The sequence below is a fragment of the Notechis scutatus genome, chromosome 5 (genome assembly GCF_049901735.1).
Source record: "Notechis scutatus isolate UNSWTSFEM ecotype Mainland chromosome 5, rNotScu1.2, whole genome shotgun sequence".
Taxonomy (NCBI): domain Eukaryota; kingdom Metazoa; phylum Chordata; class Lepidosauria; order Squamata; family Elapidae; genus Notechis; species Notechis scutatus.
Window position 1 is genome coordinate 107,041,630 of NC_142013.1, and position 26,237 is coordinate 107,067,866.

A 26,237-nucleotide genomic window follows, 5' to 3' on the forward strand; every position below is an offset into this window, starting at 1 on the left:
CTCAATTGTGCTAATATCAGATACGTAATGAGGGTTCCAGACTGATGAACTGTATTCGAGTATTGGTCTAGAAAATGTTTTGTATGCTCTGGTTAGTAGTGTGATATTACCAGAGAAAAACTACGTAGGATTAGGTTAACAACTCTTAATGCCTTTTTGGCTATGTAGTTGCAGTGGGCTCTAGCACTTAGATCATTAGAGGTGAGTATTCCAAGGTCCTTTACAGAGCTTGGGTCATCAACTGTTCATCCCTGAACAATTGTATCTTTGTTTTACTTTCTCAATACTGAATATTCCAATTCCTCCTTCTTCTCTCTGTTTTAGTAGAATTTAATTTCTATTCCCCTGTTTTTTCCAAAGTCTTCTAAGGTACAGAGCCCACAATTAGACCCATTACAGAGTAAACTGGAAATGCCGTTTTTCATGCTTTAAAAATGATTTGGTTAATGCAATCCTTCTGCATTTGCATTTTTTTTTTCAGCCTCATCACACTGCTGACACATCATTTTGCGATGCTTTGAAAACATTCACCATTTGAAAATGATAGGTTAAAATTATCTCACAAAACTTTTATCATGTCAGAACCAAGCAGTGGAAAATAATTCTAATCCTAATTCTTTTTTTTTTAAAAAAAATGTGGGTGAAATATTTATAGGATTGCATTGCAAATACCAGGAATAATTGTAAGGATGAGAGACCAGGACAGAAAATGACAATATATTTATTTGGTAATCTTGTGAATTGAACTGCATGTGATTAACTTTTACTATCTATGATTGATTGTTTCAAGAAGTAATATAAATATGTATCTGATACATTTTCCATGTTCTGTTTGAACTGATTTTATTCAGCTGTAGGAGGGAGAGAGAGAGGGAGAGAGGGAGGGAAGGAGGGAGAGAGAGAGAGAGCACACTCAATGTGTAGCCCTTAATAGAAATACATCTATATGGAGGGAAGTAAGTAGTAGGGTACCCCAAGGTTCTTTTTTGGCGCAGTACTCTTCAATATCTTCATAAATGACCAAGATGAAAGAATAGAAAGGGAACTTGTCAAATTCCCCAAAAACCCAAACCCCAAACCCCAAAAACTTTAACCTTAGACTGTCTACCATTGACCACAACTATGTATACACTTATACTTATTATCTTGTAAACAATTGACAAATCAAATAAATAAATAAATAAATTTGAAGATGACACTAAACTGGCAGGAATAGCCAATACCCCAAAAGATAGGCTCAAGAATCAGACTGGATATTGATGGATTCAAATACTGCACCCTATCTAACAAAATGAAATTCAATAGAGAGAAAAGTAAGACAAACCGAGTCTACAGGTATGAATTAGGTGAAACTTGGCTCAACAGCGGTAACTGTGACATGGATCTTGGAGTTCTAATGGACAATCACTTAAACATGAGTTAGCAGTGTGTGGCAGCAGCCAGAAAACCCAATACAATCTTAGGCTGCATTAACAGACGGGTAAAATCAAGATTGTGTGAAGTGTTATTACCATATTGTAAAGTCTTAATGAGATCATACTTGGAATGCTGCATCCAGTTTTGGTCACCACAATATAAAAAATATGTTGAGATTCTGGAAAGAGTGCCTATTTTACATTAAGAGTTCCCTTAACATAAAATAAAATCAGACAATTAGATGGGAACAAAATAAAATCATTTGTTAATTTAGTATGGTGAACAAAAGCACCTTGGGAGTGTGTATCCATGTGTGTTAATTGGGTCTTAGTCCATTTTAAAGTATATTTGGGGATTTGTCAATGATTCTAAACAAAATACTATCAGTGAGAATTCGTGTTGATTCATTTATTTCATGTCTTCCATAAAGCAATACTTTTTGTACCTTGGACAGTCCTGAAATATACAGGTTTTAAATAAAAAATGGCAGGAACATGACATGTCTTTAATAATTGTGTCTTCAATTGGCCAACATAGAGCAATAACTGTATTTCCCACTGTTATATTACTGTGGCAGATAGACGTGAAATGCTGAACATAATTTACCAGTAAATTTGAGTTTAGATATATTGAGTTTAAGTATACTTCAGTTTCATCTGATTTCCATTTCCACCAAATTATTTCTTTCAAATATGTGACTTCTATTTTAACTTGACCACTGGAGCCAACCCAATTAATAAATCATGGTTAACCTTAAATAGCATTTTTTGAAACAACACAAATTTGATCCACACTCCCAAAGGTGCTTTTAGAAGAGGCAATTTGATTTTCTTTGTTTTTCCTTGAAGACATTTCACTTCTCATCCAAGAAGATGTTTTGCTTGTCATCCAAGAAGCTTCTTCAGTTCAGAACTGAAGAAGCTTCTTGGAAGAGAAGCAAAATGCCTTCAAGGAAAAACAGAGAAAGTCTGGTTGCCCCTTTTAAAAAGCACCTTTGGGACAACCATGACCTGGATGACCGAGAATCTCCATAGACATTTGACCCTCCGTGTTAAAAGTTGCTCATTTCATTAAACCATGGTTTAGATTAACCACAGTTTAAATTGCTGATGTAATGGGAACTCAAGGTTTTAGGCTGGAGAATGCAAGAGAAAAGACTCACACTTATAATAATAATGGTATGAATTCTCCCTGCTTATGTTTTTCCATTTCAATTTGAAAATGTTAGCATGAATTATCTTGCTGTAACATGAGTACTCTGTTCTCCCTGTGAAATTTTCAGACTAATGTGCTTTTTAATTGCATTTAATTACAAGAGAAAAATGGAAGGCATACATACTAATGTCACACCCTACTTTTTTTATATACTGCCAAAAATATAATGGCACTGATCTTTCTTGTCAGATTATTTATATTTTAATATTTTAAAGTTAGAATAAAATGGTTTCAGAGAAAATTAACGTATATTTTTAAGCCAAAATTTCCACATCCACAATACACATAGTCCTCAACATATAGTAGTTCATTTAGTGATTGTTCGAAGTTAAAATGGCAGTGAAAAAGGTGACTTATGACCATTTTTCACACTTATGGCCATTGCAGCATCCCCATGGTGACGTGATTTACATTCAGATCAGTGGTGGGATTCAATATTTTTTTTACTACCGGTTGGGCATGGCTTGGTGGGCGTGGCAGGGGAAGGATACTGTAAAATCTCCAGACACAGGCGGTATTTGCCGGTTCTCTGGACTACTCAAAATTTCCGTTACCGATTCTCCAGAACTGGTCAGAACTTGCTGACTATCACCTCTGATTCAGATGCCTGGCAACTGGCATGTACTTATGACAGCTGCAGTGTCCCAGAGTCATGTGATCCCCTTTTGCGATCTTCTGACAGGGAAAGTCAATGGGGAAACCAGATTCACTTAATAACCATGTTACTATTTTAAGAACTGCAGTGATTCGCTTAACAAATGTGGGGGAAAAAGTCATAAAATGGGATAAAATTCACATAACAAATTTCTCACTTAGAAACATAAATTTTGAACTCAATTGTGGCCGTTGGTTCAGGATTACCTGTACATTCTAAATTAACTTGAAATACAGTATTTGAAAGGGTGAAATGTGGTCTCATTTCTTGGTAATATTGGCAGATTTCAATTATGAAATTTATTGTTCTCCCTCCCAAATCTAAACATTGTAACATATTTAGATATCAAATATTAAAATGGAGCATCTGGAATAATATTTCAAATGTGTGTATCAATATGCCATCTATAAATATATTGATGGGTAGCATAAATATTGCTGACTATCAAAGAAAGGTACCAAATATATAAAACAAAAGCTGCAAGAATAAAAATATAATGTATTTCATTTTACTTATTTTTAAAATTACACTCTTTTCAAAGCACATTTTTCCCAAGGCGACAGCACACTGAATTTGCAGTTCATTATTTACAGGATGTAATTTTGAGGCGGAAACTGGATGAAAAATCCTTTTCAGCTTATGAAAATTATAAGATATGTATATTTTCCCTAAAGACAGACAGCGGAATAAATTTTGAATATCCTTCTCAGGTTATAAGATAATTAAATCTGAAGCTCAGCCCTCCTCTTTTTTAATGTGTGTTACTACACTCTCGGAGATTTTGTGTAAGACAGTATGGCAAGGTAAAAGGTAAAGGTTCCCCTCGCACATATGTGCTAGTCCTTTATGGCTCTAGCGGGCGGTGCTCATCTCCGTTTCTAAGCTGAAGAGCCAGCGCTGTCCGAAGAGATCTCGGTGGTCGTCGCTGGCTTGACTAAATGCCGAAGGTGCATGGAACACTGTTACCTTCCCACCAAAGGTGGTCCCTATTTTTCTACTTGCATTTTTACATGCTTTTGAACTGCTAGGTTGGCAGAAGCTGGGGCAAGTAATGGGACCTCACTCCGTTATGTGGCACTAGAGATTCTAACTGCCGAACTGCTGACCTTTCTAATGGACAAGCTCAGCATCTTAGCCACTGAGCCACCTTGTCCCTACTAGGAAGTCTACTAAATAAGTGTATCTCACATTGTACCTCCAAAGGTTGTATTTGTTGAGTATCTCACTCCAACAGATCTGTGAAAATATACTGCTGTTGTTATTGTTATTTTTATTGTGATGGGTCTCACAGTCAGCCAGATTTTTATCCACCTACTGAGTTATTCCTAAGGACCTGGAATAAGCAGATGTTGTTGTTTAATTGTGCTAATGGTATCGTTGCAGGATATATGCTCTTCCAAGCCTTTGTTTTCAGTCTTCATATATTTGCAATGGGTAATCAACTTTTCTCGCAGTAGTCCTAAGTCTGCAGGCTATAATTGCTCAGGCAACAGTTCTGACTACCGTGTTTCTCATATAATAAGGCCGGGTCTTATTTTTTTTGAGCCCGAAAAAATGGCTAGGCTGTCATTTTGGGGGTGACTTAATTCCCCCCCTTGCATCTTTGGGCAGGCGGGCGGCGACGGCTTGGGTGTTGACCTCGGCGTTGGAGGGGCACTTTGTATCAGGGTCAACGCAGGCAGCACCATATCTGGGTGTGCAACAAAAGTACTTCCTAACAGCAAGCCCCCTGCCATTTCCCCCATTTTGCATGTTTTAATATAGGCTTTAATTTGGGGGTAGGGCTTAATTTCATTTCATGCCTATAAAACATGCTGGGACTTCCTATTGGGGGAGGCCGTATTGTTGGAGAAACAGGGTAGTATAACTCTTTTGTCACCAGATGTCTATAGAGATTCTAAGTCACCCTCCTCATGTCCCTGTTGGAGTCTGAAACCCACGAGGAAGCCGAACAGCTGACAGGGAGTGCGAGTATGGCTCCATTGGCTGTGGAGGAAACTGGGGAAGGGCAAAGTCCATCTGGGCAGAGCAGGGGAGAGGTAGAATAAGGGAGAGGGAATTCAGAGGAAGACCAAGGTCCACTCCTTCTTCATCCTAGGGCACACAGGGAGGAATGGAGAAGAGAGCAATGTGGGTTCTGGGGGTAATTGGGGAGGAAAGGGCCCTGATTCCCTTCATTAGCCGCATCTGGGAACACAGTTTATAAAAAAGGCAAACTGCATGTAGCAGGCTGTTGGGAGCAAATATGACTTTATTTTATGTTGTCATGGCTTATCTGTGTTCCTAGTGTCTTCCCAACCATGTGAGTTTTTCCATGCTTTCAAGTCTGGATTTCTTGCTCCTGCCTTGCCAAACTAATTACTTCAGTTTGGCTTGTTTGGACTTCAAGCTACAGTTTGTGTTTGCCCTGTTTTGGACTGAATTTTCTGCAATCAAAGGCTGTTCCTGGGAGAGTTTTTCTCCAGCCAGAAGGTAACCTGGACATTGGGGGCAAAGTTGGAGATAATAAAGGAACTTTTATTGATTATCTGATTGTGTTGCCTTTGTGCCATGCACCAAGTAATCACACATCCAGGTCAAAGATGCTTTTTCAAGAGGCAATTGGACTTTCTGACTTGAAGTTTGGCGATTTGTCTATCTAAAAAGTATGTTGTAATTCTGCTGGAGTTGGAAATCACAAAAAATATTTAAACCTCCCTAAGATAGAAATATAGGTTGACAGGATATCAGTTAAAGCATCTTTACAAGACCTTTGACAAGTGTCTGAGGGAAGAGAATGCCAACTGTTTCAAAGAGATGGAGAAAACTAAAGAACTTTTTTCTTCCCAGGGTGGCACATCAATTGGCTAAACTATTGGTGACATGGAATATTTCTACAAAGGGAGCCCACAGTGCTTCCATCTTTGACACAAGAACCTGCCACTCATTGTGTAACTGATGAGTCTGAAATGCAATAAATGTGCCCTTTAAAGATAATAGGAGTTGATACCCCATTATTGTCTCTAGAAAGGTAATGAAAATTAGACACACTACATTCCTTCCTTCTAATTAAGAAGAAAGTTCATAGTGATCTAATGATAAATATTTTTGGTTTTTTTTTCCTTTAAAAATAATGCCATAATACATGGTCATAACAGCCATCTGCAACTGGGATTAACCTAAGGTAGTAAATATTTTCTGCATTGATGTGATAATGCCTTCCTATTGCCTCTCTATTTCTGGGTCTGTCTATATGGCTTTGTTTAGAAAGTCTCTTGAGTTGTTATGCAAACACTTAATGTTTTTTAATGTGTTTGATATTTAAAACAAAGTGCAAGTTTGGCATTTTTCATGAATAAAATGTGCTTGCTGATACATTGGCACATTCTCTCTTTATTTTGTTTCCAATGATATCACCACATCACATAATAAAAGCCATATCATTGCTTTGCTGAAGAACAACTTCAATGGCGTTACTATGGGATTCTTGATTGGGTGGATATATATATATATATATTTAGGAAAGGGGAAGGAACAGCAGCAGCTAGAGACACAGGTAGCTTCAAAACAGCCTAAATTGGGAAACATAGTGAGTAAGGATACTGATAAAGTAAATATTTGTTCAAGAAATATTTGTAGTTTTTTAATAGAAGACACTTCCTCTCTCCTGTCTGAAGAGTCTCAATCATCCAGGGTTGTCCCAGATATCTTTTCAAGAGACAACTGGACTTTCTTTGTTTTTCCTTGAAGACATTTTGCTTGTCGTCCAAGAATAGCAATAGCACTTATATGCCACTTCATAGTTTATTTATTTTTTTATTTTATTTTATTTTATTTATTTATTTATTTATTTGATTTGCCAATTGTTTACAAGATAATAAGTATAAGTGTATACATAGTTGTGAATACATGAAATGGGTACATATAAGAAAAATAAAAGAATAAGAGAAACAATAGGACAGGGACGGTAGGCACGTTGGTGCGCTTTATGCACGCCCCTACAGACCTCTTAGGAAAGGGGTGAGGTCAATAGTAGACAGTCTAAGGTTAAAGTTTTTGGGGTTTGGGGAAGAGACTACAGAGTCGGGTAGAGTATTCCAGACATTGACCACTCTATTGCTGAAGTCGTATTTCCTGCAATCAAGTTTGGTGCGGTTAACTTTGAGTTTGTATCTATTGTGTGCTCTTGTGTTGTTATGGTTGAAGCTGAAGTATTCATTGACATGTAGGACATTGCAATGCTTTACAGAACTTTTAAGTGTTTTACAGAGTCAGCATATTGCCCCCAACAATCTGAGTCCTCATTTTACTGATCTCGGAAGGATGGAAGGCTGAGTTAACCTTGAGTCAGTGAGACTCGAACTCCTGGAGTACTGCATTTTAATCACTGTACCACCATGGCTCTTCTTCTGAAAAAGTTTTTCAGTTCACTTCTTCATTTCTGGATCCCACCCTCCTGAAAATCCATACTATATGTCATTATAAGTCTAACAAAATGGTCACTTTATATTTACTTTAGTGTTACAATCTTTGGCTTATGTGAGTCATGAATGTTGACTGTGTGTTTAAAATATTCAGCAGTGGTATTTATTGTACATAACACTTTGTAGTATAAACATAAATCCTCCCCCCCTTTTCTTTCTTCTTTTATTTTTAATATCTGCAAACAGAAACAATACAGACTTTATTACTAAGCTTCATTTTCCCCCCTTTTTTATATTGTTGATGCAACTCAATGTACTTTATTTGGAATCTTTTATTAATCTTTTATTGTCCATCAATGGTAAAATTGTAGTAACTATCTGTCCAGCTACAGATACTTTTAAAAAGAAAGAAAGAAAGAAAGAAAGAAAGAAAGAAAGAAAGAAAGAAAGAAAGAAAGAAAGAAAGAAAGAAAGAAGGAAGGAAGGAAGGAAGGAAGGAAGGAAGGAAGGAAGGAAGGAAGGAAGGAAGGAAGGAAGGAAGGAAGGAAGGAAGGAAGGAAGAGTATTTTCTTCAGGATGTAACCAGAAGGTAAACCAAACTTCCCATTAACAAACAGTTTAGGAAAGATTTTCCCTTCCTTTAAGACTTTCTGTTTACCATCCTTACTTCTGCTTTTCCAGGGTTATACCATGCCTGCCTCGAACATTCTTCTAGCTAGACTTGGATATACATGCAGTGAATTTCTGATATGAAGTTATAGGTAATATTTTGGCAGCCACCAATTGGTTTTAAAATTGCAAAAAAATAAAGTTGAAGTTTGTCCTGAGCCCTCGACTCCTTTTGTAAGATATATTCTCCAGATATTAACAGATGGAGAGAATCTTAAGAAGAAAGAGAGCTCATCTTCCACTGATTTCCATGAACCTGTGGCTAGAGGAACCCAAAATTTCGATAAAGAAAACAGTGAAATTACTTGATCAGCAAGAATTGATCCAAGCCTTTCCAAGATCAATAATCACCCAGATGATTATTGATGGACTCACTAGTGGACAACATTTACACATATTGGATTTTGCTTGGAACCTTAAGAGAAAATATAGGAAAACTCCATTTGTTGAACGTGTCTGTCCATATACAGCGGGCAAGTTTGAGAATGGTGAAACATATTCTTTGGTCATGCTTTTGTTATAAAGAATAATGATATTCATTCTTATTACCATTTGTGGGTAGCCATGGAAGCAATGATGACCGCCATATATTTCCCTTTTTATGCCATAGGCAGAAATGTGTTTGGCACCTTAAAGCATCAGCTCCAAAATTTGTCATTTATATATTTGTATTTGGGAAGAGCCTCCATTGGTTGCAGTAGAAAATATTCGAACAAGATATTTGAAAGAGAAGTAGAGAATGATTCCATAGGGGAACAGCATTTGATCATAGCGGAAAATACTAAAAATAGCTCCACCCGTTCCTGGGATGTCACGATCTTTCTACTTCATGTGTGGTTTAGCTGATTTGGGAAAAAACAGACTAGCCAAATTATGAATCCCTGTCTTACCTGATTCATTAATCTGCAAATAGTGTGCAAGCTTTTGCATAACCTGTCACCCGTTTCTTCCCAGACATTTGGAGCACCTAGTACCTGTTAAGCTTTTGAGGGACAACCAAGATATGACCTTTCTGAGATAGTGTTTTAGAGATATTGAAGGTGGGCCTGTATTGGAATGATGGTGCATGAATTGTAATGCAACATTAGATGGGCTGGCATTGGTCATTTTGAAACTTATGATTTAAAGTGTCTTCTCAAGTATCACAACTTTTGTTGTGTCAAGATACAAGTAATGTGAATAGGTATTATATCACTAGAATAGAATAGAATAGAATAGAATAGAATAGAATAGAATAGAATAGAATAGAATAGAATAGAATAGAATAGGAATAGGAATAGGAATAGGAATAGGAATAGGAATAGGAATAATAGAAATAGAATAGAATAGAATTCTTTATTGACCAAGTGTGATTGGACACACAAGGAATTTGTCTTGGTGCATATGCTCTCGGTGTACATAAAGAAAAAATAAAATATATTCAACAAGAACCATAAGATACAAACTTAGTGATAGTCATTGGATACTAATAAGCAATCAAATCATACTAGAAAAAAAAAAAAAAACAATATAAGTTGTAAAGATAAAGATAATGTGGTCTAGGTGATACTATGAAGATGCTAGAACACACTTATGTGGAAATGACTTACGGTATTTTTGTGTCTTTAATCCTCCATTTTTTTGTGGATGTAAGCTCCTTGGATCCTTCAGAAATTGACTGACATGGAAGCCATCACAAGTAAACAAGCAACAAATACACAAACTGCTGATCAAAACAATCCAAGTACAGCTTTTTGTTTTGTTCTTGGGTGGGCACCCCAGAATATTCTGAAAAGTGAGAGAAGAGGCTGTATACATAACACAACGTTTCTGTGTTGTTTTTAAACTGGAATAATGCCTTAACAGACAGTATTAATACTCACAAATGAATGACCCAGAGTGGATCTCAGATCTATTAATACTATTGCTGTTAACTAGTAGTGGATCCTTGTACTGAGATGCAATTAATTCCAAATGAGTATCGAAGTATAAAAGATGAATTTTTTGACATGAGGCGAATGACTGCTGTTGTCTGAATTAAGACAGGGTGTCAAACACGCATCGTCACGTTGTCATCACATGATGTATTGTGACTTTTCCCCCTTCACTAAAATGGGGGTGGGCGTGGCCAGCACGTGATGCATCCAACCCATGGGCCACAAGTTTGACACTCCTGAATTAAGATATAGTAAAACGAGTAATATAAAATTTTGGTTGCCTTGCCTGTTTCCACAAGTCCTGCTTTACACTATGGCTGTTTCTTCAGTTCTTTACATATCTGAGAAATGGAAGATCTTCTATACCAGGGCTGTCAAACTCCCAGCCTGCAGGCCAGATGCATCACTCACTGGCCATGTCCACACTCAGTTTAGCGAAGGGGAAAAATGTCCCAATGCGTTACGTGATGCCGCTGTGATGATGTGAGTTTGACACCCCTGTTTGAAACAATAGATGTGAATGTAGATAAAGTGTTTTTGGTATTCCTTTTTGATATTTGAAACTCTATCCCCAAAGATGAAATAGGTTTTCCTCAGGAAGTAAATACTTTGTCCAGATGAAGAAAAGACAAGGGAACACAAAGTTGTACAGGCAATATACATACATACATACATACATACATACATACATACATACATACATACATACATACATACATAGAACAGAAATGTGTCCCTTAATTCTGAATGAAATAAAAAAAAATAACAAAATAAGGATATACAAGAATTGATAAATAACTATTGATTCAATGATTAATGGATTACAGGATGAAAACAATAGAAGGGTCAAATTTATGAATCCAATCTCACCATTAATGAAAGTCGTATAAAAATAACACAAACTTTGGAGAGGTGGGGGAGAAACACCTCCAGAAGTTTGTTTTTCCCTTGATACTTAAACCATTTCATTCAGCAAAATTTTGCTCCCATGTAGATAATATGCAGCTATTTGAATCTCTGATCATTATAAATATTTTACAACATAGTGTTTTTGAAATTGGTAGTAACATTGATTTTATTCAATTTACTGGCCACCCAAATCACACACGGTTATTGCAGCAGGTTTACAACATTAATACAATAGTAATAGTTTCAAGATTTAATTGAAATGGCTAAGAATGGAGTTCAAGTGTGAATTACAAGTCCATGTTCAGTCACAGGAGGCTATTGGGTAATTTTGGCAAGTTGACAACTAACAGGTTGTTGTAGCTAGGAAAAATGAAAAAACAGAATAATATCCACAAAATCTGGAGCTCTTGGAGAACGTACACAATATAAATCTAACCTTAAGAACTAAACAACTTCTGAGTATATGACTAATAAGCCATTTAACATTTGTTGAATACATCAAAGAGATACTTGAACTATAAGCTCAAAAGAGAGTTAAATTATTTTTAAAAGAGTTAAGTACTTTAGAGAAATGGAATAATTGTTTTCAGACTGAAGGGGAGAGAAGACAAAGGGCTGGAGCAAGGTAATACATAAAAGCAAGACAAATGTAAATAAAAGTAGGAAATTGTAAAGGTAACTACAATTCTGTGAACCCTCCTTATATTTTCTGCAGTTCCGTTTTAAGTGAAAGTCTATTCTCAAACTGTTTTTACTTATTTATATAATTGCCTATCTTCTGACATGGTGGTACAGTGGCTAAGACGCTGAGCTTGTCGAACAGAAAGGTCGGCAGTTCGGCGGTTCGAATCCCTCGTGCCGTGTAACAGAGTGAGCTCCTGTTACTTGTCCCAGCTTCTGCCAACCTAGCAGTTCGAAAGCATGTAAAAATGCAAGTAGAAAAATAGAGACCACTTTGATGGGAAGGTAACAGCGTTCTGTGAGCCTTCAGCATTTAGTCATGCCGGCCACATGACCACGGAGACTTCTTTGGACAGTGCTGGCTCTTCAGTTTTGTAACGGAGATGAGCACCACCCCCTAGAGCCAGAAACAACTAGCACGTATGTGTGAGAGGAACTTTTACCTTCACCTTTATCTTCTCTACTGAATATTATCAGAGCTTGACTGGGACCTTCCTGGTGGATGAAGTTAATTTAAGGGGATACAAGTCCAAGGTTCAGTGTTCGTTTCACTGCGTGGTGAATGAAATGTTATGATTGAAAATTCTTTTTTTTTTAAATCATCAAATCATCAGATGTGTCATCAGAATCTGTCAGCCCAGTATTTCAATCAACTAGACTAGGAAGCTGAAAATTCATTTTCTTTTGTTCTAGATTCCATATTCATTGCGGTACTGGGTTTTTATCCAACTATTTCATGTACACATAGTCCTTGACTTACGGCCACAATTGAGCCTAAAGTTTCTGTTGCTAAGTGAGATGTTTGTTAAGTGAGTTTTGCCCCGTTTTTATCACCTTTCCTGCCACAGCTGTTAAGTGATCACAGAAGTTGTTAAGTTAGCGACACAGTTGATATGTGAATTTGGCTTCCCCGTTGACTTTGCTTTTCAGAAGGGCGCAAAAGGGGGACCACATGATCCCAGGACACTGCAACCAGCATAAATACGAGTCAGTGGCCAAGTGTCTGAATTTTGATCTCCTGACCACGGGGAGGCTGCAACGGTAGTAACTGTGAAAAATGACCATAGCTCACTTTTTTTTCAGTGCCATTGTAACTTTGAATAATCACTAAATGAACTGTTGTAAATCAAGGATAACCTGTATGGGATACAGGACATAAATCAGAAATATTATGTAAATATATTATATATACTATGTAAACACACACACACACACACACACACACACATACACATACACACATTAAGGGTTCATAAATCTACCAGCTTCTACTTCACATTGATGATTTGGTACTTGAAATTGATTCCGTCCCCACTTTCTGACTTAGGCTTCCCAAGTTCATGAAGCAGACTCCTCGTCCCAATAAAACCCCTTTTATTTAGATTAAAGTGAATTTATCTCCAGCAAAGTCCCGGCAAACAGCCTTTCATGAGATTTCACAACTGCAGACTTTTATCCGGCTTGGAGTGTTGCCAGGTCGATAGCTTCCAAACGCCATGCTGTAGCAGCAATTACTTGGCAAGAAGTCAGGAACAGATCTTCACCCTAATGAATTGAACTAATTATCTCCTGCAAACACCACTCCTTTTTCACTCCTCTTTATTCCCTCTGGGAGGGGCCATTCACCATCCACATATGCCTTTACTCCTGAGTTGACCCTTGTTCCTTAACTGTTCCCTTCTCCTGGCAGCTCTGCACATGTGCACACTGGGAACAGGCTCCAGCTGTTCTTCTGCTCCCTGATCTCTGACTCTGAAGGCAGCTGATAACTATCAGACGGCCCTGGCTCCATCTCTGCCTCCGATGCAGAGCACTTATCAGAGCCTTCCCCAGACTCCAGATCTGGTCCATATTCCTCCCCAATGTCCTCACTGTCCAAGTTTGCCACTAGCTCCACTGGCCACTGGTGGACCATAACACCCGATAACTTTCTTTATATGTGGAATGGATAGAAAGCTTCAGTAGAAAATCTACCCAATCCCTGAATTGTTTTTTTCTTCTGATTTAACATCTGGGATGAATGTAGATCCTGTGAAAGAATTGTGGTTTTCTATTCATATATATGGTTTTGAGTTGTCTACTCAGAGGCATTTGTAGGAGGAGAGACAGCTAAAATTGGCAAGAAAGCAGATGTAGCATCACCTTGGGCCTGTTCCCTTTGAACTAGTGTGTCAAATTGTATAAAGAGGAGGTGGCTTGCATCACAATGCTCCATCCAACATCTTGCCAACTGTGTGTATGTGCGTGTATGTGTGTTTGTAAGAGAGAGAGAGATAGAGGGAGAGAGTGGGGGAGAGAGAGAGAGATAAAGAGAGAGAGATCTAGGGCTTGGCACATTAATTTAAGGATGCCACTTGAAAAACATTCTTTATACTTAACTCTAAAATGTTTACTTATATCTTTTGCCACCTTTGGAAAATATACATTGGTTTTTCCTTGCAGTCTTGTCTCTTAGTGGCTGTATTGTCTGGTGTTCAACTTTATTGACCAATGTCAATTTCATTTGCAACCCTTGTAGAACATGTATAAGTGTTTCATGCAAATATCTCTCCAAAACAGCTACAGTGCATTTGGCAAGTTCTTACTGTTGTGTAGTCATTGTTTTCAATCTTATCTACAACTGAAACCAAGTAATTACATTGTGATGCAAAATGTATCTTTCTAAGACAGAAGAAAGGGTGCTTAAGACAAGGCATACTTTAGTCCTAATCGGCAAAATTCGGGTTGAATGGAACAGCCTAGCTGTGTCATTATGAGATTATTGTGAGTTTTGTACTGGAGATGAAAGGCATTGAATGCAATCTGGTTCAGTTTTCAACTTTGCCAGTTACTCCACTGCCTTAGTGGTAACACACAGTTGGAGTCTGTTATTTAGTAGATTGTTTCTTCAAAGAGATGGAGGAGATCTCAATGAGGAAATGGGATAGAAACTCCCTATGAAGCAGTAGTTTCCAGTTCTTCAGCCTCTAAAAAGATTGCTGGTAGGGATATGTGGATCACCTTTGATCTCATCAGATTGGATAGCAAACAAAATTCAGAATCACTGAATTCTCACAAATGCACAGAGTTTGATTTGACAGGGTGACTTTTCAGTTTGGTCCCTGACTTCTGGATTCAGCAGTCACCTTTGAACCAAAGCTTCAGATGTGCCCTTGTTATATACTGCTAGGATGCCATTAACTTAAAACCTTTATAACACTGCATGGAAAGTGCTTGACTAGACGCCAGGCCACCCAGATGAAATCTACTCTCAATCCTGGGAGACTTTGTCTAGTTGCTGATTTAGTCTCTAAGTCAGGGCTGTCAAACTCTGTCGTGGGGATCCAGCCCATGAGGTGCATAAGATCCTGGAAACCCTGGAAACAGAAAATGAACTGCCCCGTGGTGCATCTGCCAGTGAAAACAGCTTGGGAGGGCCACATGCTGCCATCACAAGTTCTGTTTTCACTGGCAGAGAATTGCAGGAGGCCATTGTAGCTGAAAATGGAGTTCGCAAAGGCCGCATGCAGCCCTCCAAGCTCTTTTTTCATTGGCAGAGGATTGCAGGAGGCCATCTCAGCCAAAAATGGAGCTTGGAAGCCTCTTTTCCTTGGCAGAATGCTCAGGCCACCATAGGTGCATAAGGGGCGTGCATAAGTGCACCATCGTGCCTCCCGTCCCTGTCCTATTGTCCCCATTTAATCGTACCTATTTTCTGTATTCTGACTCATGTTTATACCTATTATTTTGTAAGCGATTGACCAATCAAGTAAATCAAATAAAATAAATAGGTACCCCTGACATGAGTTATGTCAAGCTGGCCACACCCACCCCAGCCGTGACTACCCCCCACCAGGCCCCCTCGAGGTCAAACACAACCCTGATGCAATCAAGTTTGACACCCCAGCTCTAAGTAGTATTTGTAGGGAAAAATGAAATCCTATGGGTTCCTTGGGAAAGCCATGATATAAACTTAACAAATCCATGTCTTCTTTCTGAGCATGGAATTCAGTGGTGGGTTTCAAAAAAATCTCCTACTAGTTTGGAGAGCGTGCTTCGCATGCACAGGGCTCAAAGACCGCCTTCTATATCGATGCTGGTGAGCTGTGCTGTTTTTTAGCTCAGATGAGGAGCGGCAATCCGCTCTGCCACCCGAATCAGCCGGGCTAAAAAAAAAAGGGAATATAGGAGAGTGGAGGTAGATGGGCGGTGCCAGCCAGAGGTGGTATTTGTCGGTTCTCTAAACCAGTCATAATTTCTGCTACCAGTATACCAGAACTAGTCCAAACCAACTGAATACCACCTCTGATGGAATTACAAAAAACCTGAATGATCGGAATTGGAAAAATATTTAAGGATCTTCAGCAGGTCATGTTGAAAGGCTATCTGGCCTCATTCAAAGGTTGTTCGGCTCCCTGTAACTCAGGGACAATTGTTGAACTAAAACTGAATTCCTACGTTGCTTTACATTGGACACCGAAGGTTATCCTTTGACATCTGCCATAGTCAGCTAGCATGTGATTGTGCCAGAAAAATATCTAGCAGCAGAAGCCAAGGGGAGACAGCATATGCTGATGTTGCGTTGCCCACAGGCTATTCTTTCTATAATCCTGAGTGGGGGAAAAAAAGATCTGTGCTGAATTTCCATGGAGACTTCATTGGCAATGTGTGGCAAGGCCAAACAAAGAGCAGTAATAAAATAACTGTGCAATTTGCTGATTTCTTGTATGAATGGATAGATCAGATTTTGATGACTAAATACATTAAATGTATAATCAACCCCTTCTCCTAGGGAAAAAAGGGGGGGGAGGAAGAGTTTAAACAGAGGATGAGGAAAAGAAAGGATTGATAGATTTCCAAAAGTACAGATGTACAAGAGGACATATTTCATACATTTGTTCCATGAGGCATCGGCAGAAGAAGAATTAATGGGCTTTATGGGAAGGTCATGTTCAGATTGATCTATGAATAACAGAATAACAGAGTTCGATGGACGTCTTTTAGTTCAACCCACTACTCAAACAGGAGACCCTATACTATTCCAGACAAGTGGCTGTCCACTGCCTTCTTAAAAGCCTCCAGTGATGGAGCGCCCACAACTTCTAAAGGCAAGTTGTTCCACTGGTTGATTGTTCTTACTGTTAGGAATTTTCTTCTTGGTTCTAAGTTACTTCTGCCCTTGATTGGTTCTTGTCTTGCCTTCTAGTGCTCGAACACCTCTTCTTTGTGGCAGCCCCTCCAATATTAAAAGGCTACTATCATAGCAATATCACTTAGACTTATATACCTCTTCACAGTGATTTACAGCCCTCTCTAAGTAGTTTACAGAGTCAGCATATTGCCCCCAACAATCTGAGTCCTCATTTTACTGACCTTGAAAGGATGGAAGGCTGAATCAACCTTGAGCCAGTGAGAATTGAACTACTGAACTGCAGTCAGCCAGCAGTCAGCAGAAGTAGCCTGCAGTACTGCATTCTAACCACTGCGACACCACGGCTTATGCTGCCCCAGTCCTTCTTTTCACTAGAGTAGACATACCCAACTCCTGCGAGAAAGAGGTGATAAAAATCAACAACAATTATTAGTATTAGGAGAAGGGTAATGATAAATAATAAAGTAATTGAAAGTAACTGTATATTCCTCCTGTATATTTTCCTCTTTTTTAAAACCCCGATTCCAAATGTATTGTTTTGAATTTTGAATGTATTTGTTCTGAATTCTGTTCATTTCTTGCCTGAGCATACATTCCATTTTTGACTTCTTGATAGAAAGTTCCGTTCAAATATACTGTTTTGCCAAGTTTGTTCTTTTCAAACAACACACATTTCTCTTTTTATGGTCCCGTGATTGGGAATAAGTTTCTTGGAGCACAAAAGGAATACTAACTAGCATGATCACTTTAATAAACAGCCGAATAACCTTAATAACCTTCCATCACTTTTACTTTATTTTATTTAGAATTTGAACCTAAAATTCCAGGGTCCATGCAATATGCACTATGCAAATGAAATATTGAAACAGACAGCACAGAGGTAATAATCTTTTGAGAATCAGCATTTCTGATGCAATAAACACCTTCTTGGAGCCAGCATCTGGAGTGAGAGACCCATTTTATATATGACCTTGGTTGATTCAGCACACTGGAAGTATTTTTTTTTAATTAACAGCATGCCATTAAAACCCCCTTTTTCACAAAACACCTTTTTCTGGTTTCCAAGTCTCTTTGTTCCTGTATCAATATTACTTTGTTGCTTCTACACCTGAAGCAAGGACATATGTAAAACAGCACTTGGAGTTCAGCTCAGCATTGTGTGTTCCCAGTTGGCAAATGATGGAGCATGAAGATCCTTCCAGGTGATTTTCTTCCCCTCTTTTAATTTTTCCAGAAGGCAATGTGTTTCACATATAGAGAAAGCATTTTTTGATTGCTGATATCAGCTAGCAGTCAACTTGGGAAACACATATTACCTGCAAGTTTAAGCTGCCCTCTGAGACCTCTTTACTAGTTTGCTAAATGGTGCTGTTTGATGGGAGGCATGTCAGAAAACAATGAAATGCATGGCTAGAAAATAACCTTGTAAACTATATTCAGGTGTAATTAAATGCCAGTATAGGAAGGGAGGGAGGGAAGGAGGGAGGAAGCAGGCAGGCGGGCAGGCGGGCAGGCAGGGGAGGGAGGGAGGGAGGAAGGAAGGAAGGAAGGAGAGGGAAGGAAGGAAGGCAAGGAAGGAAGGAAGGAAGGAAGGAAGGAAGGAAGGAAGGAAGGAAGGAAGGAAGGAAGGAAGGAAGGAAGGAAGGAAGGAAGGAAGGAAAACAAATAAATAGACAGGAAGGCAGGTAGGCAAAAAGGAGGGAGGGAGGGAGGAAGAGGAAGTAAGTTTAATGCAATGATTGTGATTGATGTAGGTTCCCTTCATTCACCCACTACTTTTGTGGCAAAGACAATGGCATGCTGCTTAAAATGTGAATGTGGTTCCTGCTTAAAAATTGTGCTGTAAGGATAAATAGAGAATAAACTTCTCCGGAATCCAATACATTGGGTTACAAGTAGTGCATATATGCAGTGTATATATCTTACACAGTTACTTGTTTAGCAGTCTTGTTCATAAGTTGTGGGCTTAGAATTTGTGTTGTTTCATGGGTTCCATTACACTGAATCAAGGTACATTCTTCCCAACCTACAGATGTTGGACAGAAAATGTTTCTGACTGCAGCTACATAATCATCTTATTTTTTCAATTAATATTGTAATTCATTGCTTAACTGGTAGCTAAGTGCCAATCCTTATCATTTTGCTTGAATAAAATCAACTCATCCCACCAAATTTGAGCTTACTTGTTATCTTAAGATCCTAGGCCTGAATTTGGGAGAATGATTAAATATGTGAATTTATAGGAGATGGAATGCCTGTGATTGTTCCTACATTTTTGTTGCTGGTTATTGTCAGTTGCAAAGGAAAACACGGAATGACTAATATGAGCAATCTTGTTGAGATCCTATTAAAGGACATAGTCACAGCCTTATTTCCACTTCTCAGTAAGATTCATAACTAAATTTGGAATGATAGTTCTGGAGCAGGTAGACATTTCTTCCTTCTAGAGAAGAAAAACTATTGTCCAACTCTACTTAATTTCTTCAGATGCTGAATAATAATGTATGACCAAAGAATAAAAAATCTCAATTTCTTTGCTACTCACTAGTCCATCTAGATTTTTTGCACAGCTCTAATTTCCTTGTACTCTATGTATTTGTTGTCATAAAACAACTGATTCTATGGACTGGGTGTAATTTAAGAAAGGTCATAGATATATCCCATACAGACAGGTGGGTTTTTTTTTCCCTTCTTTTTTTCTTCTGTAAAAAACACTAACCAGGACTGCAGAAAATAAAGCACTTCTATTTTATTGCTAGCTTGGGTCTTGTAACTTAAACATGAGATTGACACCAGCAGTATTTATTTTATTGAAAGAGATATATATACTATTTTGCCTTGCCAACAATGCCAAAGCTGTAGAGACAAGCTTATAAAGAGAACAAACATAACATATTTACCCAAGAAAATGAGTTTTTTGCTTTTCATCGGGAAGAAACGGGCTCCTTAAATATCCAGCTAATAGGTTAAGTATTCTGCCTTGCCGTTTGTCACATGTGACAGAATTTCAGAACTTTTTAAGTCACCACAGGACAATTTTTGCTTGCAGAAAATCAAAGTGATTCTGATTAGTTTGACAGGTTGAATGCTGCACAGTAATATTATTAGGAGGCAATGCTAGTGAGACACTCCTGCTAATTTTGCAGGCTTTACTTCCTTCAGAGGTTGCTGGAAACCTTGTAAGATTAGTTGATAGAAGAAAAATGTCTACTTCTAAGAGCCCGCATCAGTGAGCACTTCTATAGGTCCACTAGATATAACTCTCTGAATGCAATTCATCTTCATTGCATCTGAGTTGACAGGATTCTTCTTTTTACAAATATTACAGCAAGCAATATTTTTATTGTTGTGCAGGAAAGACACCTAAGGGGGTTTCTATTTTATTTTTAGGGACATTTCTGGATATTTTCACTATTATGAATGATGACCTCTCTATCTCTGGGACAAAAAAAAGTGTAACTGTCATATGTTTTTATGGATTGCTCAAATAGTTTGATTTATTATATCACCATCCAGCCGTACAATATTGAAACTGCTTCTCATAAAGAATTAAATGTTACCCCAGTCTTTGCATTCTTCCCTATCTCAGGAACTAAATCTCATTCCAAATTCATAGTATCACTAAAGGGAAAATAGCAGGACCTAACCAGAGAGTTTAAGAGAAAGCAAATAAAAATTCTAAATTGAATATAGAACAGGTGATAACAATTCTGTAGTCAGTGCATCAGTAAAGATTCTAGAATATTGTGTGTAGTATTCTAAAAATGAACTCGCTGCAAGGAACAAACCTCTCTCTATGAGTATTCTTATTCGAAGGCAATTTTGTCTCTTCTATGAACATTTTATGCCAAGAATGATAGCCTTACAAATACAGATTTTGGCCTCAGAAGGTAAACAGAATCAGGTATGGTCAAGGAGACAATTAGGGCTTAAGGCTAGTCTGAGATATCGGAAGTAGATGGGGGAATAAAAGTAAACATAAGTATGATTAATAAATCTTCATGGTATCTCAAATGTTAGCAATTGTAAGTTGGATTCCATGTTTTGTTTGCCTAAAATTTCTCCCACCCTAAGAGAAAACTTTCCTATCTTAAGTGACTCAGTGTTTTAGTAGCAGTTCTAACAGTCCCTCTAAAATGGGTGGGAGTCTGAGTTATATTTGGTAGCCAATGGCTATAGTTGCCTAAAATAGTTGACATTTCCTCCTGCCATTTTGACATAGGAACCAATGCAGTGGTGGGATTCAGCCAGTCTGCATCATTTTGGGAGAACCGCTTGTTAACTTTCTGAGCAATTTGGTGAACTGGTTGTTGGAAGAAATCATTAGGGCAGAGAATTGGTTGTTAAATGATTTGAATCCCACCACTGAACCAATGATAATATTTTCTTATAATACTTACTTACTTACTTTAGCCTTGAATAGGTTTAACTCCCACCCTTCCACTCATGAAAATAGATCAGAAAGTTCTGGTTCTTCTTCTTCTTCTTCTTCTTCTTCTTCTTCTTCTTCTTCTTCTTCTTCTTCTTCTTCTTCTTCTTCTTCTTCTTCTTCTTCTTCTTCTTCTTCTTCTTCTTCTTCTTCTTCTTCTTCTTCTTCTTCTTCTTCTTCTTCTTCTTCTTCTTCTTCTTCTTCTTCTTCTTCTTCTTCTTCTTTTCTTTGCATTAAGACTTCAACCATTTTTCAATTACCCCAAATTATTAAGTGTTACTTTTAGACAGTTTCTCAACTCCATTCTAAAAGCCCCCCCCCCGACTGTTGAGTGAACAGGTGCATCTTATTCCATGTCTCATTTTTCAATTGAAAGGTATTGGGAAAGGTATGCCAGCATTCCAAGTAACAACCTCCAGAGAAAAAGATTCCAAGAATATCATCTTCCCAAGGATCCATTTTATTAGAGAAGTCATATTGGCACATCTGGGGAAAACCTGAATCTGAGAGTTCCAGGTTTTTCCTAGCCCAAAGAGAATCCAAAATCCAACTGCTGCACCCAATAGTTCATCACATGGTCCAATCATTACTTCATTCCAACTGGAGACTATCCCCAGGCACTTCCATCCAGGTGCAGGGTAACATGTCCTTGACTTTCTGAGAAAGGAATGTTATTGTGGCTAATCTACCACCACTCCTAGCAACCCCCCTCCCAAATTCCCAGGCATTGAATGAGGCAGCCCAAAAGTCTCAAAGAGAAATGGCTTCCAAGCTGACAAGGTGGAAAGAAAGTAAAGAAAGGATGACCTGCAACAAGATTGAGGGACTCAGTTACATGGTGATGTGGGCATTGTTGGAAAACCTGAAAAACAAGATTTGGAAAGGTTATCATGGACAAAAAAAACTATTTAAGTGGTTACTAAGAGTCCAAGGTGACTTGATGGCATGTAGTAATCAACAATCAATCAATCAATTTTATTATTATCTTAAAATTAAGAGCTGTGGGGGACACAGTGGTTAAAATACAGCATTGCAGGCTAACTCTGCCCACAGCCAGGAATTCAATCCTGATGGGCTCAAGGTCGACTCAGCCTTCCATCTTTCCAAGGTCGATAACACGAGGATCCAGATTATTGGGAGCTATAAACTGATTCTGTAGACCGCTTAGAGACGGGCTGTAAAAGCACTGTGAAGTGGTATATAAATGGAAGTGCTAAGTGCTATTGCTAATAAGTTTCAATGCTACAGCTTGAATGTAAAGTCTCAAAATCCAGCTGTCTAAGATTGTCAGGCAAAAGAGTCTACCTGGGGTCAACTAATGCTGTTTGATAAATTCCAGGCTCTAAGTCCACTCTTTTATTGAGAATTCAAGATAAGAAAAACAAGAGAATGCCTTTGAAAAGAATACCACAACTCAAACATTATTTACAAATTGGTTGCTATTTTTTTAAAGATGATTACTACTTTACTTGAGGTTTATTTTTATAAAGTATATTTTCATACTAATTTTAGATCTCGCTCCTAGCTTAGTGCAACTGAATCATATAAAGTAAACGTTGATGGAATACATCCAATGCCATTTGCTTTAAAATATTTGTATTAAGACTAAATAATCCCCGTTTTTAATTTATGGTTCATCATTCAAATTGACTGTTTCTTTCAGCCATATGTATTTTTCTGCCCTCCCAACATGACTTTTTTTTCAAAAGCTACAACTGAATATATATATATTAGTTACACATTAAAAACACAAGATTTTCCAACATTATTCTCTCATTTCTCCAGCTTCTTCTTCTTCTGCACCCCTTATGGATAGGACATTTTTGTACCTTATCAGAACTTCACCAAGATGCACCATCAATATATTCTTCGGTATTGGCAAGCTGCATATTCGTGTAGCCATCAACTGATACAAGATAGCCCTTGTATTCCATTCCCCAATTCAATTTCACCATTACTGGCTTCCCAGTTAGCCCATTTAGAAATGGCTTTGGATTGAGAGGCAAACTCATAGCAACCCGGCCAGACAAAGGGCAGCTGTGACTGCAAAAATTATTTGGGGCAACACGTGCGCTTGCCAAACTTGGGGGGAAAAAACTGGTTGCTATTTTTGATACATTGCCACCAAAATACATTTGGAGTGTTACAGAAGAAAGCATACTATTTTCTTAATGATCAGTGAAGCCAACTGAGAGAATGACTGAAAACAAGAGTTTTCTCCAGATAAGAAAGGTGGAGATAAAGCTGACGCATTTTTTTAGAGTTCTGGGTGGATGAGTAAAGGGGTCAACATCATCAAAAGATGATAGAAATCCTGTCAAAAAGAACGCAGGTACCAGCACCATCTCCAATGCCCGAGCAGAACAAAGTGTCACCCGTAACATCATTGTTCATGATAGATGATTGACAGGGTGGTTTGTGCCATGTCTCCTTCTCACCCTTCTGCTTTTACAATCCCCTGTTTTTCCTGTCTTCTCCATCCTAAGAAGCAAGACACAGTTAGAGTGCCAATGTCTGCAATAAGTTATGTCTCAGAAGAAAATTATTTGTTCTTTCTCAGCTTGAAGTTTGTTTTTAATCCCAGTTCAACTGTTGAAATTAATCTTGTCTTCTTGTTAACGGTTTGGAACAATAATATGCAAAAGTATGTTTTTTTTTCCTGAGAGTAATCTCAGATCAGAGGGCACTACTCTGGATGTCCTTGCATGCTAATGTGAAATGGAAAGTTCTCCATGGTCTACTCTTTCAGGAAGAACCCCCTTCCATTCCCTGGCATGCACACATTAATACTGTAGATGCCACCTTTTGGAACCAAGAATTTTAATCAACATTTTGATCTTTGTTGGGAAAGGTTTTCTATTCAGGCCGCTGACCTAACTGCTATTGTTTCAATATCCTTTATTTCACTTATTGTGTATTGTATGAATGGTTTTAGAATGCTGCATAGTTTGTGTTGATCTTAGAAAAATGAGAATTTGAATTGTGACAGATGGAAGGGAAGGTGGGAGGGAAGGAAAGGAAGGAAAAGGAGGGAGGGGGGACGGGAGAGGAAGGAAGGGAGCGAGGAAAAAGAGGGAGGAAGGAGGGAGGGAGGGAGGGAGGGAGGGAGGGAGGGAGGGAGGAAGGAAGGAAGGAAGGAAGGAAGGAAGGAAGGAAGGAAGGAAGGAAGGAAGGAAGGAAGGAAGGAAGGAAGGAAGGGATTTTCCATTATAAACAACCCAGAATCAATTGTGGAAGAGGTAATAACAATTATGTAACAGTTACTTATGTATTTTCCTATTTGCATAATTCAAAGGGATTTTGAAGAATTCAGTATCATTTGATGCTAATCCTTTTCTGGCTGTATCCTTTTATTGTTTAAGTTCTATCTTTACAATGCTGATTGTAACACATTTTGAAAAACATTAAGATGCAATTTTGATTTAATGTTTGGGCTTGCCGGCATTGGAGAAATGAAAAGAGTAGCATTGATTTAAAAAAAAAACCTTATAATATGAAACTGAACTATTTTATGGCATCTTTGATGCAAAGTGCACTAAGAAATTTACATGAATTCTGGCCAAGGACAGTCTTCCATTGACTCATTTTTATTTTAAGCATGGTTAAAACAAGCAAACTTGTTTCAGGTTTGTCCATCCAATTCTTTCTATATTTAATATCGTAAAAGGGTACACTGATTATTACACGAAGCATATTTCAACGCTCGAATAAACATCAGGGTAGATGTGCTGGTTATAATTTGCGTCTTCCTTTGCATCAGTGAAGTAAGAAATAACTGTTGAATTCAATTAAAGGAGAACAGAATTTGACTGTGAGCTGACATGTATTGAAATACACGTTTTCAGTTTCAGTTACTTTCAGTTTTGTTTTAAAATATGCAACTGTGTAGATGAGATATAAACCAGCAATATTGAAACATGCTAAAAACAATGGAATTTACAGATATTTATTGCATGTTGGCACACTCACTGGTAATATTCAAATGCTTGCTTCCTGGCTGCATATTCTGAGTTAACATTGGGGTGGTGATTATAACTTTTTCCCCCTATTAATTTAAACACGAGTTTTCCTTTAATCAGCACTCTCCCTGCATAAATGCTCTTAATATTACCCCAACCCTATATAGTGGCTTGCTGAAAATTAACACGCTCTATTGTCACTCTTTAATGCTAAAATTAAACATTTAATTTTTGTTAGCAGTTTAATTATGTAGCCTATATTAGGTTGCATTTTAATTTTAATTAGAATTACAATTAATTATGTACTGGTCTCAGTGCATCACTGATTAATGGGGGATTAATTTTTCTCCCATATGTTATGCAACCAATAGGCTTCCTTTCACTTCTTCATACAATATACATGAACCTGTTGAGGTTCCCAACTGAAATATCACAACAAAATATAACTGGTGAAAAGAGGTGTATTGTACTTTCACTCAGGGGTTCAGAACTAGAATAACAGAATGACAAAATTGGAAGGGACATTGGAGGTCTTCTAGTCCATCCCTCTTGCTCTAACAGAAGACCTTATACCATTCTCGATAAGTGGCTGTCCATCTCTTCTTAAAATCTTCTAGTGATGGAACACCTACAACTTCTGGAAACAAGCTATTCCATTAGTTAATTGTTCTCACTGTTGGGAAATTTCTCCTTAATTTCAGGTTGCTTCTCTCCTTGATTAGTTTCCATCCATTGCAGAGGTGGTATTCAGTAAGTTCTGACCAGTTCTGGAGAACCGGTAGCCAAAATTTTGAATCATTCAGAGAACCGGCAAATACCACTCTGACTAGCCCTGCCCCCATCTATTCTCTGCC

At 38.0% G+C, this 26,237-nt stretch overlaps 1 protein-coding gene and 1 pseudogene across 2 annotated transcripts in view; one reads left to right on the forward strand and one right to left on the reverse strand.

Annotated features, from left to right (window-relative positions):
• The window catches only part of PCDH9 (protocadherin 9), an 819,791-nt gene that overhangs the window by 742,602 nt on the left and 50,952 nt on the right, over window positions 1-26,237 (forward strand). The gene's annotated exons all lie outside the window — the stretch shown is intronic.
• On the reverse strand, window positions 23,186-23,453 carry LOC113415890 (small nuclear ribonucleoprotein F pseudogene; annotated as a pseudogene).